The sequence below is a fragment of the Ruditapes philippinarum genome, unplaced genomic scaffold, assembly GCF_026571515.1.
Source record: "Ruditapes philippinarum isolate M1 unplaced genomic scaffold, ASM2657151v2 ctg3934_1_1_1_1, whole genome shotgun sequence".
In the NCBI taxonomy this organism is placed as follows: domain Eukaryota; kingdom Metazoa; phylum Mollusca; class Bivalvia; order Venerida; family Veneridae; genus Ruditapes; species Ruditapes philippinarum.
This window is the reverse complement of record NW_026862314.1, coordinates 58,859-71,893: the sequence shown is the minus strand read 5'-3', so window position 1 is coordinate 71,893 and position 13,035 is coordinate 58,859. Positions and strand designations below refer to the sequence as shown.

The 13,035-nt window shown below is 31.9% G+C and overlaps 1 long non-coding RNA gene across 1 annotated transcript; it reads right to left on the bottom strand.

Moving 5' to 3' along the window:
• Nucleotides 1–2,307: 2,307 nt before the first annotated feature.
• On the bottom strand, nt 2,308–9,518 carry LOC132718635 (uncharacterized). Its single transcript, XR_009624125.1, has 5 exons — nt 9,379–9,518; nt 5,593–5,646; nt 3,219–3,375; nt 2,976–3,112; nt 2,308–2,476 (listed from the first exon to the last, which is right to left on the bottom strand). It is a non-coding gene; the product is annotated as an uncharacterized LOC132718635 (long non-coding RNA).
• Nucleotides 9,519–13,035: the final 3,517 nt, after the last annotated feature.

Genomic DNA, 13,035 nt, shown 5'->3' with positions numbered 1-13,035 from the left:
TAGGCTTTTACCTTCTCCTACTTTTGATCGGACAAGGGTTTCACAAGGTTTCACACCCTTGTCCGATCAAAAGTAGGAGAGGGTCACTGTAACATTGACCTATGGCATTGAGAAATATGGACATAACCTCAGCACAATGGTCTGTTACAGAGTAAAAAGTGTAATGAGTAAAGAACAAACATTCCTATACGACAAGATACGAACATTTCACAAAATGAATAGAACACATTATAAACAAAACATATTAACGCCTACGGACTACACGCTCCATCTTTCTTAGAGCTTGGAAATTAAACAAAATTAAATCAAAAAGGGGGTATATTTTTGCAGTGCATAGCAGATATAAATGCCCTAAATAGTCAACACATATATCAAGTTAGAAGTCATTGTTTTTTATACAAAAAAAAGACAAATATTTTAAATAAAAATGTGAAATAATTGTACAAAATAAGTTTTCAGGATTATTTGTCCAATAGATAATCAATTCGAATCTAATGATAAAGAGGTTCGCCAATATTAAAGTGAATGTATTATAGATATATTCCTTAAAATATTAAATCAACAGTCATAAAGTAAAAAACGGGCACAACTAAACAAAATTAAAATTATAAGGTTATTTAACTTTTAGAAAAGCATTGTGATTTTTAAATATCAAATTTGTCAGTGCAAGTATTTAAAGTTTGAAGTGAAAATGTCCTTTGTCTAGAAGAAATAGACTCTAGCAAACATACATTATATCAAAATGGCCATAAAGTTGCAAAACTTATGTTAGGATAATCTGCCAATATTTTCATTAAAAAAACAAAAAGAAATATAAAAAATAAATATTGTAAGTTTACTTAAAAAAAACTATTTTAACATTACTTTTAGATAAAAAAAATCCTTGTTATCCATCGATCTCTTTTGCAAAGAAAATCAAGAATCCTTGGACAAATCAAGTCAACAAACCTCGAATGAAGATTAAAAGAATTTATTTCAAATTTATATATAATCATTTACAGGTTAGAAGTTTCAACATCATCACTTTGGAGACTAAGACTTGAAATAGCTATCAATAATACACTTGTTACTAAATATAGTAACGAAATTGCCTATAAGTGTTAGGTGACCGAAAACTCATAATCATAATTGGCCCACTTCACGTGCACAATTGAGACAATGGCGTCATATTTAACGAGCTGTAAGTCTGAAGTAAATTTTAAGCACAAATTGATTGGTGTTAAGATGAGAACATGGGCGTGGTTTGTACAAACACTTAAAGAATAAAAATACAAAAATTGTACTCCTAAAGTATACACTTAAGGGAAGCTACTCTGTACAAAATACTGTATATTACAGTAAATATCTACAGCAATAAGGAATTGCAACGAAAGTAATTATTTCTATAAATGCTTATACAGATCTATAAAGTATAGTTTAGACATTAATACACGTCATAGACGGACCGAAAATTGATAATCGTTTCCGAAGTGAAAAGTGCCACCAGGCTGAAACCCTATGGATTATTATCAATTTTACAGGCCGATTATCACACTCCGATCCTACTCTGTCGTGCATTATTCTCTTAATTCACATAGGAAATCAATTTTAAAAAGTAACTATATTTCTTAAACAATTCCTTTTTGTCTAATATTTTATATACATGTGCAGTGTATCTGCATGTTTTAGATTTAAAATTATAGCACCGTAGGGAACGTGTGCTTTGCTTGTAAGGAACAGAATCTGGCATCTAGTCCTTTATTTATTCAGACCCTACACCGCAGATTTATCTCTTTATTGTCTATATAGCGTTGGTCCCTCGACTCAAATTTGTAAACCGTCAATTCTACACATTTATGAGACAATATAGAGATAAATCTGCGGTGCAGGGTCTGAAGAAATATATAAATAGATCCCGGATCCTGTTCCTTACAAGCAAAGCACATAAACATCTAAAAGAAACTAAACTACTTGTAGTATGGACCGGAATAAAAATCACCTACTTCTCTTTCCATAAATAATCCTCCATCTTGTAAATTCTATACTGTAACCGGAATTCGCGATACTGTAACACGTTCCCTACGGAGTATAGGGATATCCGATAAAAGTTATCATTTAGAAGTATTAAGATTAGCAAAATTACATGTAAATTGCAGATTTAGTTTAATTAAGTCTGCACATGGAGGATAATGAAAAAGAGCAACATCCTTTTTAGTACCGATTTGAGCGGTACTCAATTTTCAACATTTAAAAGTACTGGAATCAATGATCCCGGAGGACCAGAAAAATAAAATAACATTGAAGTACGGGGCAACGTTTGACGTTTGATTAAGGTATTTAATGATGAGAAATAGTTTTTTGTCCATAAATCAATATTTCCATTTAAATTTATCTATGAAGATAGAAAAAAGAGACGATAAAATGTATTTGAAATTATAAATTATTATTCTGTATCGCCAGCAGAATGTGCTCGTCATCTGATATCCGTGTCTTTTTCCTGAAAAATAAAATATGAGCCACGTCACGACAAAACCAACATAGTGCGTTTGCGACCAGCATGGATCCAGACCAGTCTGCGCATCCGCGCAGTCTGATCAGGATCCATGCTGTTCGCTTTATGTTTCTCTACTTGTAAAAGGGTTTGAAGGCGAACAGCATGGATGCGCAGGCTGGTCTGGATCCATGCTGGTCTGGATCATGCTGGGTCGCAACCCACTATGAAAGGTTTTGTCGTGACGCGGCTCAAATATAATTTTCGATTAGTGCTGCTAACTGTTTAAGACACTTATTGAATAAATGTATACTAACTAAAAACGTTAATGAACGTTCTACAATATCAATAGAGACACACTCCCTGTCAGGTTGTTTTATTCACACAAAAATAAATGTTCAATGTAAATTCCTTTTGGCTTAATATTTCACTATTATTACTGAATTAAATTATATTTCACTAAAATGCGTCAAAATGCGGTATTTCCAAAATCGAAAATACTTACTTTTATTATTTTTTAAACGCGAACATTTGCAATGATGCCGGTGAGGAGGAGGGTGTGGAAATCATAACTTGTCTCAACTGTCTAATAAATGTCGACTTTACTTCGGCACGTACTAGCTCTCTTTCGTTGACAAGGATCTACAGAAAATAATATTATTGATTCAGCAATTACGTATATTTCTACCTTTCTGAAATTACGCATGAATTCTACACGCCATCAATTTTCATACTAAAATCTATTTACCTGTATATGTTCGTGTAGAATGATGAATGAAAACTGACATTCATCCGGTGGACACATAGGTTGGAAATCGATAGGTATGTCAAGCGGAAGGTTAAGAACGTCCTTTCTGGTCATAATATGTGCTTGTATTCTGTAAGACTGCGATTGCTCGTCAACCCTAATGATGAATCAAATTAATTGAATTATGTAATAGTCAAATAAAGCAGCTATGATTCGCTCTAACTGCCTTTTTTAAATATGAGGATCAAAATCTTGCATTTTTTAAACATGTCAATTATAAAACATTTACATGTGTATACACCGCAAGATATTTGAACAATCGTTATTTAAAAGAATTTGGCATACTTTCTTGAGACATAATTTGAACAATAAGGTGTGGTATGTTTGATGTAAGTTTTCTGCATTTTACACAAATAAAAATATCTCTTGTGTGCATGGTCAATTTGTGCATTGCCTGTGTAAAATGTTGTAAAGTTTGAACATTGTTTATGGTTCGTTAGATGTTTATATTTGATATGGCATGCTGAAAGCTGATGTATATATTAGTGAAATTCGTATTCATGAGGTAAAATGTTAACTGTTTAATAGTTGAAGTTAGAAGTTTGTTGTGTTTGTTTTCGGGTTCAAATGACAATGGTGATTGCTCCTATCGGCTAAAATATCTATGCATTTGTCATAATTGTTGTCAATTGTATAACAAACGTCACCTGAGTAATTTATAAAGTCTTTGACTCGCATAACAATATAAACATCATTCGGAATTATCGGTAATGTTCAATTCATATAAAGTGTGGGAGGGTCTATCTATATTCAAAGCAGTTTTTTATATTGTAATTATATAATTATCAATTATTTTTCAATCGGTATCAAAATATCAATCTATTGAAATACACAGTTAAAGTATCTCAGTTTGATAAATTCAAACATGTGCATAAGTGTTTCAGCAGAGAATGAATTGTGTTCTGAGGATAACGTCATTTTGCCGTTATGGATATAGTTGTATGTCCATACGCTTCAATTAGAAAAAGTAGAAAAGAATAGTCTTCAATAGTTCTTTTCGAAATATGGTTTATATTTAATATGCAGACAACGGTAATCGTCACAGACCGACATATTTGGCTCTGTTTAACGACATAGCGTGGTTGTCGCTGTAAACAGCTACCTCCGGCTAGATTTTCTAATCTGTTTATTTGTTTGTTTGTTTGATTGGGTTTTACGTCCCACCGACAGAGAATAGATCATATGGCCATGTTCCAGCTTTACTGGTGGAAGAAGACCTCAGGTGTCCTTTCGTGCATATTTTCATGGTAGAACCACCGACGTTCAGTTAGGTAGCTGGATAGCTTCCTCACATAAAAAGATCCAAAGTCCCTGTCGGGATTCGAACCCACAGCGGTAAGGGGAAAGTGGTTTTAATTCAACGACCTTAAACACACGGACGCCCAGTTGTAGTCTGTACCAGCAGGCAATGTTACACCCACCTGACACTCTTGAACCTTTATTTTCTTCTTCTTCTTTTTCTTCTTCAGTTTTTAACATTCATATGACAATGTTAGAACTATGAAAGAATAGTATCTATCTGCTTAAGTTCATTTAGTTAATTCCAAGATTTAAATAGACCCCTTAATGTATATTTTTTTTCATATTTTAGATAACTCTTTTGTATAAAATAAAATCAATCTGGAATTACAGGCAAATCATTATAACAATGAAAATGTACTACAATAATTTTAACAAAGACATAAGTCATTATTAATGACTTTTCAGAAGACATATTTTTAGGGTTTTTTTTTCTTTTCCTGTCATAAGATGTAATATTGTTTCGTTTTTGTTTTTTCAGTTTTGTGAAAGATATAGATATATATCCAAATATAAACATTGGTTTAAGGTCTTCCAATATTGACCAAGGATTTTATATCATCATTATTTATTGTATGTACTTGTGAACTTGTAATAAAGTCCGAGAACATGTTAAATTACCTATATATTCAGAAAATGCTATACTGAATATTCATGTAAACTTATCCTTATTAGTTTGTAACAATTTCAGAAAATTGTTTGTTTACTGAAAAATTAATGTTTTTTGATTTTATGAACTCAAAAAATCCATTACTATATGTTAAATCTGAAAATAGAGCAAATTAATTCCTGAAAAATGTCAAATGGATTGTATATAAAAAATTAGAAAATATTGTACTGTATGTCTTTGTTAACTTGTATGAATTTATTGGCTATTATATGTATTTGTAAATCTCAAATATATTTTATAATGTTTTGTATGTGAAATTAGAAAATAAAGTTACAAATTAAACAAAAATGTTACTTGTTTTATTAACATTACATGTGTTCAGCTGAATTATATTAATAATGTTACCTCAGAGTCAGCGTTGTGGAGTTATAAATGTCATCCCCAAGTAACTGAAAAGTGCTTAAAAGAAAACAAAATTGTTAAAATCTAGATCAGCTTTAAATAAGTTTAATTTGTATACCCAACGATTTATTATATGGAGGGCGTTCGTTGCCAAAATTCCAGACATGTAAAGTGTTCCTTTTTAAAATGACTTTTGAAAATGCGAACACTTGTATGCCTACCATTTTATTGTACCCGTGAATAGCACATAATATGCCTCTTAATTCAATCTTTTAATTGAAGGTTCCCGCCTTTATATAACAATTTACATATATATCGTAACAACTGACCTAACATCTAAAACGACAAGAAATTTACAAGTTCGTATCTTCCATTGCATGCAATACATATGCATGTTTGTACACTTATAGATCTGAAATATACAAATGAAATGTAAATCTTAAATACAGAAAATAGAGTTTAAGAAAACGTGTTACCAGTTGTAGAACTACAAGAGTACGTTAACACAGTAACATGTTTAAAATGACAAAAGTAGATTTACAAAGTTAAACGATTTTAAGTCAAGCATAACGCCCCTCCCCTCTCGGAGTATTTACGAACTTCTATTGCGGACAGGTATAAAACAGCGTCTCTCCCATATTTCTAAATAAAACAGAAGGACAAAATACGGCATTTTTCATAACATATAGTTGTTACATTTGTTACAAAAGTTTTGTCACTAGCAACATCACTTGAAAATTGCTGATTTTATCATTTATGATGAAGATAACTTATGCATTAACTTATTATTTAACATCGTGTTCTTACCAGTTACAAATTATTTATCATTTTTTTAAATAGGGATTAGCCTGCTCTGCCTAGTGCCCTGTCCTGTCGGTGTTTTGTTTGGGTCCGCCTGGGCCTCCTTGCCACTTGTTCTTGTTGCTGGTCATGTGGGGTTGCGTTCATTGAGCGTTGATCTTGTTTATCATATATTCCTGAGAAACATCGGCGATTAGGAAATTTTTAGGGGAAACTATGACCAACTTCAAGGGAGAAATTTTATTGATAGTCTAAAAACCATCCAATATTTTTATTGGTATCATTGAAAAATGTATTGAAACAAATTTCATTTTCAACAAAAACTATGGAAGTATTTGCAAAAATAGGATTTTAAAGCGGCCACCGAGATTTCCTTTTCGAATTCAAGAAAATACTTTTTCGTAGCACATATGTACAATCTTTATTAAGGTATTTTCAGTATGAATAAAAACTTTTTGCACTTGTTCATTATCCCTCATGTACAGACTCAATCAAACCGAGTCTGCAATTCTTATGTAATTTTGTTGTGATTAATGCTTCCGATGGATCACTTTGTTTCCATATTTTTATACTTCACAACAGCAGGTGTCAAGTGCCGTGTGGCAGCTGTAAAAAGTTGCCCCGTACTTCACTTCAGTGTTGTTATATTTTTCTGGTCCTTCGGGATCATTGATGCCAGCGGTATTAAGTGTTGAGAATTGAGTACCGTTAAAGCCGGTGCTAGGGGGCGTGAGGGATGTTGCACTTGTTAATTTTCCCTCATGTACAGACTCAATAAAACCGAGTCTGCAATTCTTATGTAATTTTGTTGTGATTTATGCTTCCGAGGGATCACTTTTTTTCCAGATTTTTAATATACTTGTTCAAAGCTACGTCTTAACTGTCATTCAATATTCATTTTCTTTTTCGAATAAAGTATCTGAAGGAAGCGATGTGATTTTTTTCCGAATATATGAGTGTGGTTTTAAGAGTGAAAAAATAAACAACGATAAGTTTGAAACAAAATTTTTAATACTTCTACGTAATTAATTTTCATTTTTAAGGCATCACTAGAAAGTTCATAAAGGATTCTTTTACTTGAGTCTTAAATTATGAAAAAAATATGATAAACAAGATCATCAAGGAAAGGCGGCGTTCAATGAACGCAGCCCCCACCCGACCCATCAACAAGAGCCAGCGGCAAGGACCCCAAGAGGACCCCAAACAAAAACAGGGCACAAGGCAGAGCACGGGCAGGCAAACCACTATCTAAGAATAGATAATTAGAAACTGATAAGGAACTAACAGAAAACAAATAAATAATTGAATATTAGGCCCATAAATAAATAATTAGGCCCCTTAAATTATCAAAACTGACCAACAAATGAAAAAGTGTGTTTTGTTTTTTTACTTGGGGACCATATGCCGTTTTTCAAAGTAAGGCACTTACGTGTCACATCGAAGGTTCCATGATAATCGCCATATGAACACATCTGCGGATGTTTCAAAATTCAAAATTGTACCAGTTCATGTTGAATTTTGCTTAAGCCGGTGCTAGGGGGCATGGACGTTAACTTGCTCTTTTTCATTACCGTCCATGAACAGGCTCAATCAAACTGAGCCTGCAACATTCTCAAATTTTATCGTTTTGAGCGTTCTTTAGGGATTCTTATTTTCTCTATTTTACAGAAAGTAACATGATAAACTTTTTAACGAAAAGTTAATTCATTTTTGATTTAATTCATTTTTATTTTTTAGGTATTTATATAAATTCATATATCATAAATCGTATGAAGCACACTTTTATTTTCAATCTAAAAAATTATCAAAATTGATAACGAAATAAAAAAATGGTTTTGAGGGAAACGCCGTGTTTTTTCTTAACCAATTCGAGAGTGTTATTTTTTAGAGGAAAAAATGAAATAAATTTTGAAACAAAAATTTCAATATATCTATTTAATTTATTTTTATTTCCGAGGCAAGCTCATAGAAAGCGTATGGAGTAATCTTTCATTTGATACCAAAAATATTTTGACTTTTTAATAAAAAAAAAAAACAAAGTGAGAATGGACGCCGTGTTTTCCTTCACTTTATTGAGAAAAAGGAAGAGAGGCGACGGGGTATTATACCTGTCCGTACATTTCCGTAAAAAAAGATCGTTAATACTTGCAGAGAGGGGCGGGGCGTCCATGCATGACTTAAAATCGTTTAACTTTGTGAATATACTTTTGTCATTTTAAACATGTTACTGTGTAAACGTACTGTTGTAGTTCTACGACTGCAAACACGTGTTATTAAATTATAATTTCTGTATTCGAGTTTTACATTTCATTTGTATTTTTCAGGTACAGATAGATATCTACAAAGTGTGTAAACATGCTTATGTATTATATGCAATGGGGAAAGATACGAACTTGGTAAATTTGTTGTTGTTCTCCATGTTAGGTCAGTTGTTAAGATTTTACATGTAAACTTGTTATTTAAAAGCGGGTTGCCTTCAATTAAAAAGCATTGGATTAGAGGCATATCATTTTCTGTGCACGAATACAATCAAAAATGCTAGACATACATGTTCGCATTTTCAAAAGTAGTTTTCAAAAAGGAACACATAACATGTCTGGAATTTTGGCAACGATCGCCCTCCATATTATTAAAGGCACTAACGAGTCCTTTTAAGGTCAGGTGGAAGAATAAATTAACTTCAATAGCTGTAGAAAAAGAAAAAAATATATATAAACTGTTCTCTACTTTGAATAATAAAATGTCATCAACTAAGCACAATTTTATACATTTCAGTGTTTAAAGCATCATGAAAAGTTTAATTCGGTAATACCTTTATAAATAATTCTTTCTGGAACTTACAAAATTGATAAATCTTAATTTGAGCATCATATTTTTGATATAAAACCATAAAAATTGTGGTTACATAATTTTATATATGAAATCTATATAATATTGTGTTTTATTTAGTTTTTATCCGATTAGTTGTTGTTACGTTAAAAGTCTTACTAAACAGCAGGTAGAGTTCGAACGAAATTGACGTCCAGTCTTGATCCATATATGGGAGTTCTTGGAAATTTGATGGATATTTGTTCGGTTGTTGGAACCTTATATAATAAAATAACAAATAAATGAATGCAGATGTTAATAGAGAAAAGTTTCATTTTTTTACATTTAGATATTTGCTAAGACTATTGAACAATATAAGTAAAATATAATGGTAAAAAAACTCATACTTTTTTCAAATATCCAATATACTAAAGAATGATTGTAACTATTGCATATGTGGTAGAAATATGAGTCGTGTCACGACAAAACCAACATAGTACGTTTGCGACCAGCATGGATCCAGACCAGCCTGCGCATCCTCGCAGTCTGATCAGGATCCATGCTGTTTGCTATCAGTTTCGCTACTTGTAATAGGGTTTGTAAGCGAACAGTATGGATCCGGATCAGATTGCACGGATGCGCAGGCTGGTCCGGATCCATGCTAGTCGCAAACGCATTACGTTGGTTTTGTCGTGACACGACTCCTATGTTGCATAGTGTTTATTGATACACCGATCGTCAGATAAATGATGAGGCAATAAATGGCTAGCATAGGTTAGAATTATCTTTGTCACTGTTAATAAACTGTACATGAATTCAGAATGCACCATTGTATTTTGTTTTTTCAATTTGAATTGTAGTTTTTATTCAATATTACAACAACAGCACCAACAACAACAACAACAGCAACAACAACAAAAGCAAACAAGCAAGAATGTAAATTCAGAAAAAGTCTGTTGAAATTCTATAGAATATTCTTTTTTACAACATATTCCGTTGCTTTGCAGAATCAAAATATTTTCTTTATTTCTTGCGCACGCGTAAACTCTGTAGGGCATAAAAGATAATTTCTTTACACTTGACTTAGCTAGCGAACGTGTTTTGTACTGTCCGGAACGTTCATATCACTGTTTTAAGCGAATATAATATGACATATTATCAACTTACAGGAACAGCATAACTACCACTTTGATTATGTAAATACGATGAGGACTTTGAAGCTTCTTATCAATAGTAATTTGGTACAGCTAGATAAATGTCAGCTGCAAGTCTCCTTTTTAAAATTATTTAAGTGCAAACTGCATTTACTAGAATAAAACAATGTTCATGTAAAAGATTATTCTGACATTATTTTTTATAGTTTCATACTTATTGTTTAAACATATACTATGCTCATCTTATATATATTCGTATTGTGACGTCCTATAGTGTATAGAGTTTTAAACATGACATATCAACTTTGTGAGAAGTCCAAACATGTTTATTTAATATTTACAAAGAGACAATGTAGCAATTATATCAATTTTGAGCTTGGTATATCTTTAATAATCCTTTCAACAATCAAATATTCAATTGCATTGTACACTGTACTCACGAATCCTGATAATACGTATGCCATGTTTCTAAATTAGAAACACCGTTTCCCGCTGTTACCCAGCTTTGTTCAAACTTTACTATGCGAAACGGGATACGCCTTAGACATATCCGGGTTAGAATTGCATTCCAAACTACCTGTCTGAACTCCTAACTAAACAAGTACCAAATACCCGACTACGTTCAGCTAAAACCTCTGAGAAATGCTACGTTATTCCATTCAATAAAAGAAAAACATTTAGTGACAGAAGTTTCGGAACTATTGGTCCAAAATTGTGGAATCCGCTGCCATTAGAGTTGAAACAATCTAAGAATATTGATGTATTTAAGAGAAATCTTAAAACACATTTTTTTTAGAAAGTTTGAATCACTATTTTAAAATCAGAAATGAGAAAAACATGAGTAACATATAACTGATGACTGACAGTGTGATGAATGTGCAATAAAATGAATGTTTTATTCTTTTTAATCTATTTGTAATCAAGTTACATGTATGTAAATAATCTTATCTCATGCTACATGTATATCTATCAGTTTTATCATTTTATGGTCTCTGCAATTTTTTAGAAATATGTTAATTGGAATTGTATGTAAAAGCTTTTATTTCATTTGATCCACATATTCTTATGCATTCACAGTTTTATTCTTGTTGTTTATATGTACTGTACAACGCCGTTGAATATTGTTAAATAGAAACAGGCGTTTAATTAAATAAAAAGTTTCAAGTTTGAAGTTTCAATTGCATGCATGTAATGTCGAGAAATTTAAGAAGTTATTGGAAATAACTACTGAAAGTGCCTACCTATAGACGTTTTGGATTAAATTTGGACCGGCAAGCGATAGCTGCCTGTTCTGATTCAACTATAAGCATGCACTGACATAAGTTTGTTATTAAGAAAAAGATCGATTTATGTTCAAAAATGTCTTCTTACGACTCGGTCAAGCGAAGTCCGACATAGACAAAACGTGCATTTTCGCTTTAATATTCGATCTTATGTCTTACAGACTGGTCTAATATTGTACACTTTTCGAAAGAGAAATCTGAGTAGAGTGTACTTTATTTGGTGAAAATTGGTAGACAATTAACAAAAATCTGGGACTTCAAATCAAGCCGGGTTATAGATCCTTTATCTTGTCTTATATTGATGGAATTAAAAGAACAAAAACTTTCTTTTGTTGTTTTTTTTTTTTTTTGGAAATTTGATGTTTTAAAAATATTTTGACTAAACAAATATTTAATTTATCATTTTTTTTTGAAAAATATCGTGGTGGTCATGTGTGCAGACTCGGTTTGATTGAGTCTGTACATGAGGGATAATGAGCAAGTTCAACATCCCTCACGCCCAAGCACCAGCCTGAACGGTACTCAATTCTGAATAATCAATAGTACTGGCATAAATGATCCCGAAGGACCAGAAAAAACAACAACACTGAAGCGAAGTACGGTGGCAACTTCATACAGCTGCCACACAGCTTTTGACACCTGCTGTTGTGAAGTATAAAAATCTGGAAACAAATTGATCCCTCGGAAGCATTAATCAATAAATCGATTATTCAAAAAAGGTAAAAGTAGATATAAGTCTAATTTTATTTCACCTTTGTTTATGTTAACTAAAAAAATAACCATTTTGAATTTCAGACTAAGTTCTTTTTGACAATACTATTCTAAGTATAACTTCTGATGTTTTTCAAAGTTTACTTTGCATATAAGATTGTGTATAAAGTTTATTTCATACTTTCCAATGTGTCGCTATCTTGATGCGCATATGTTCGCCTCGTTCATCATACTAGTAAAGACACGCAAATCATACAGACTGTTTTATACAAAACTGAGGACTAATCTGAATTGTTAACTGTCTTTCAAAAATTTTATAAGTATGGTGCTCTCTCTTAAAGAAAACGTTCACCTTTGATTAAGACAATGTTATTTTTTCAAGCATTTTTCTAAAATCATTTAGACCTCTAAAATGCTAATAACAAATGTTTACTTCAAAATACTAGGCATTTCATAGAACTAAATCAAAATATTTTGATTTTTTTTCTTACTTAATAAGATACCGGTATAGATATTTTCACAGATCTGTTATTTTTTGTAACCCTTGAAAATACATTATCTGTTCTGTTAAAAAAATATGAGCACCATAAGTGAAGGACTGCAACAGGACTATTTCTGTTACTTTCATCAACATCTACTTGGTTTTTGAGTTCAACATTTGTTCTTGTCTTAACTTTCCTGACCATCTT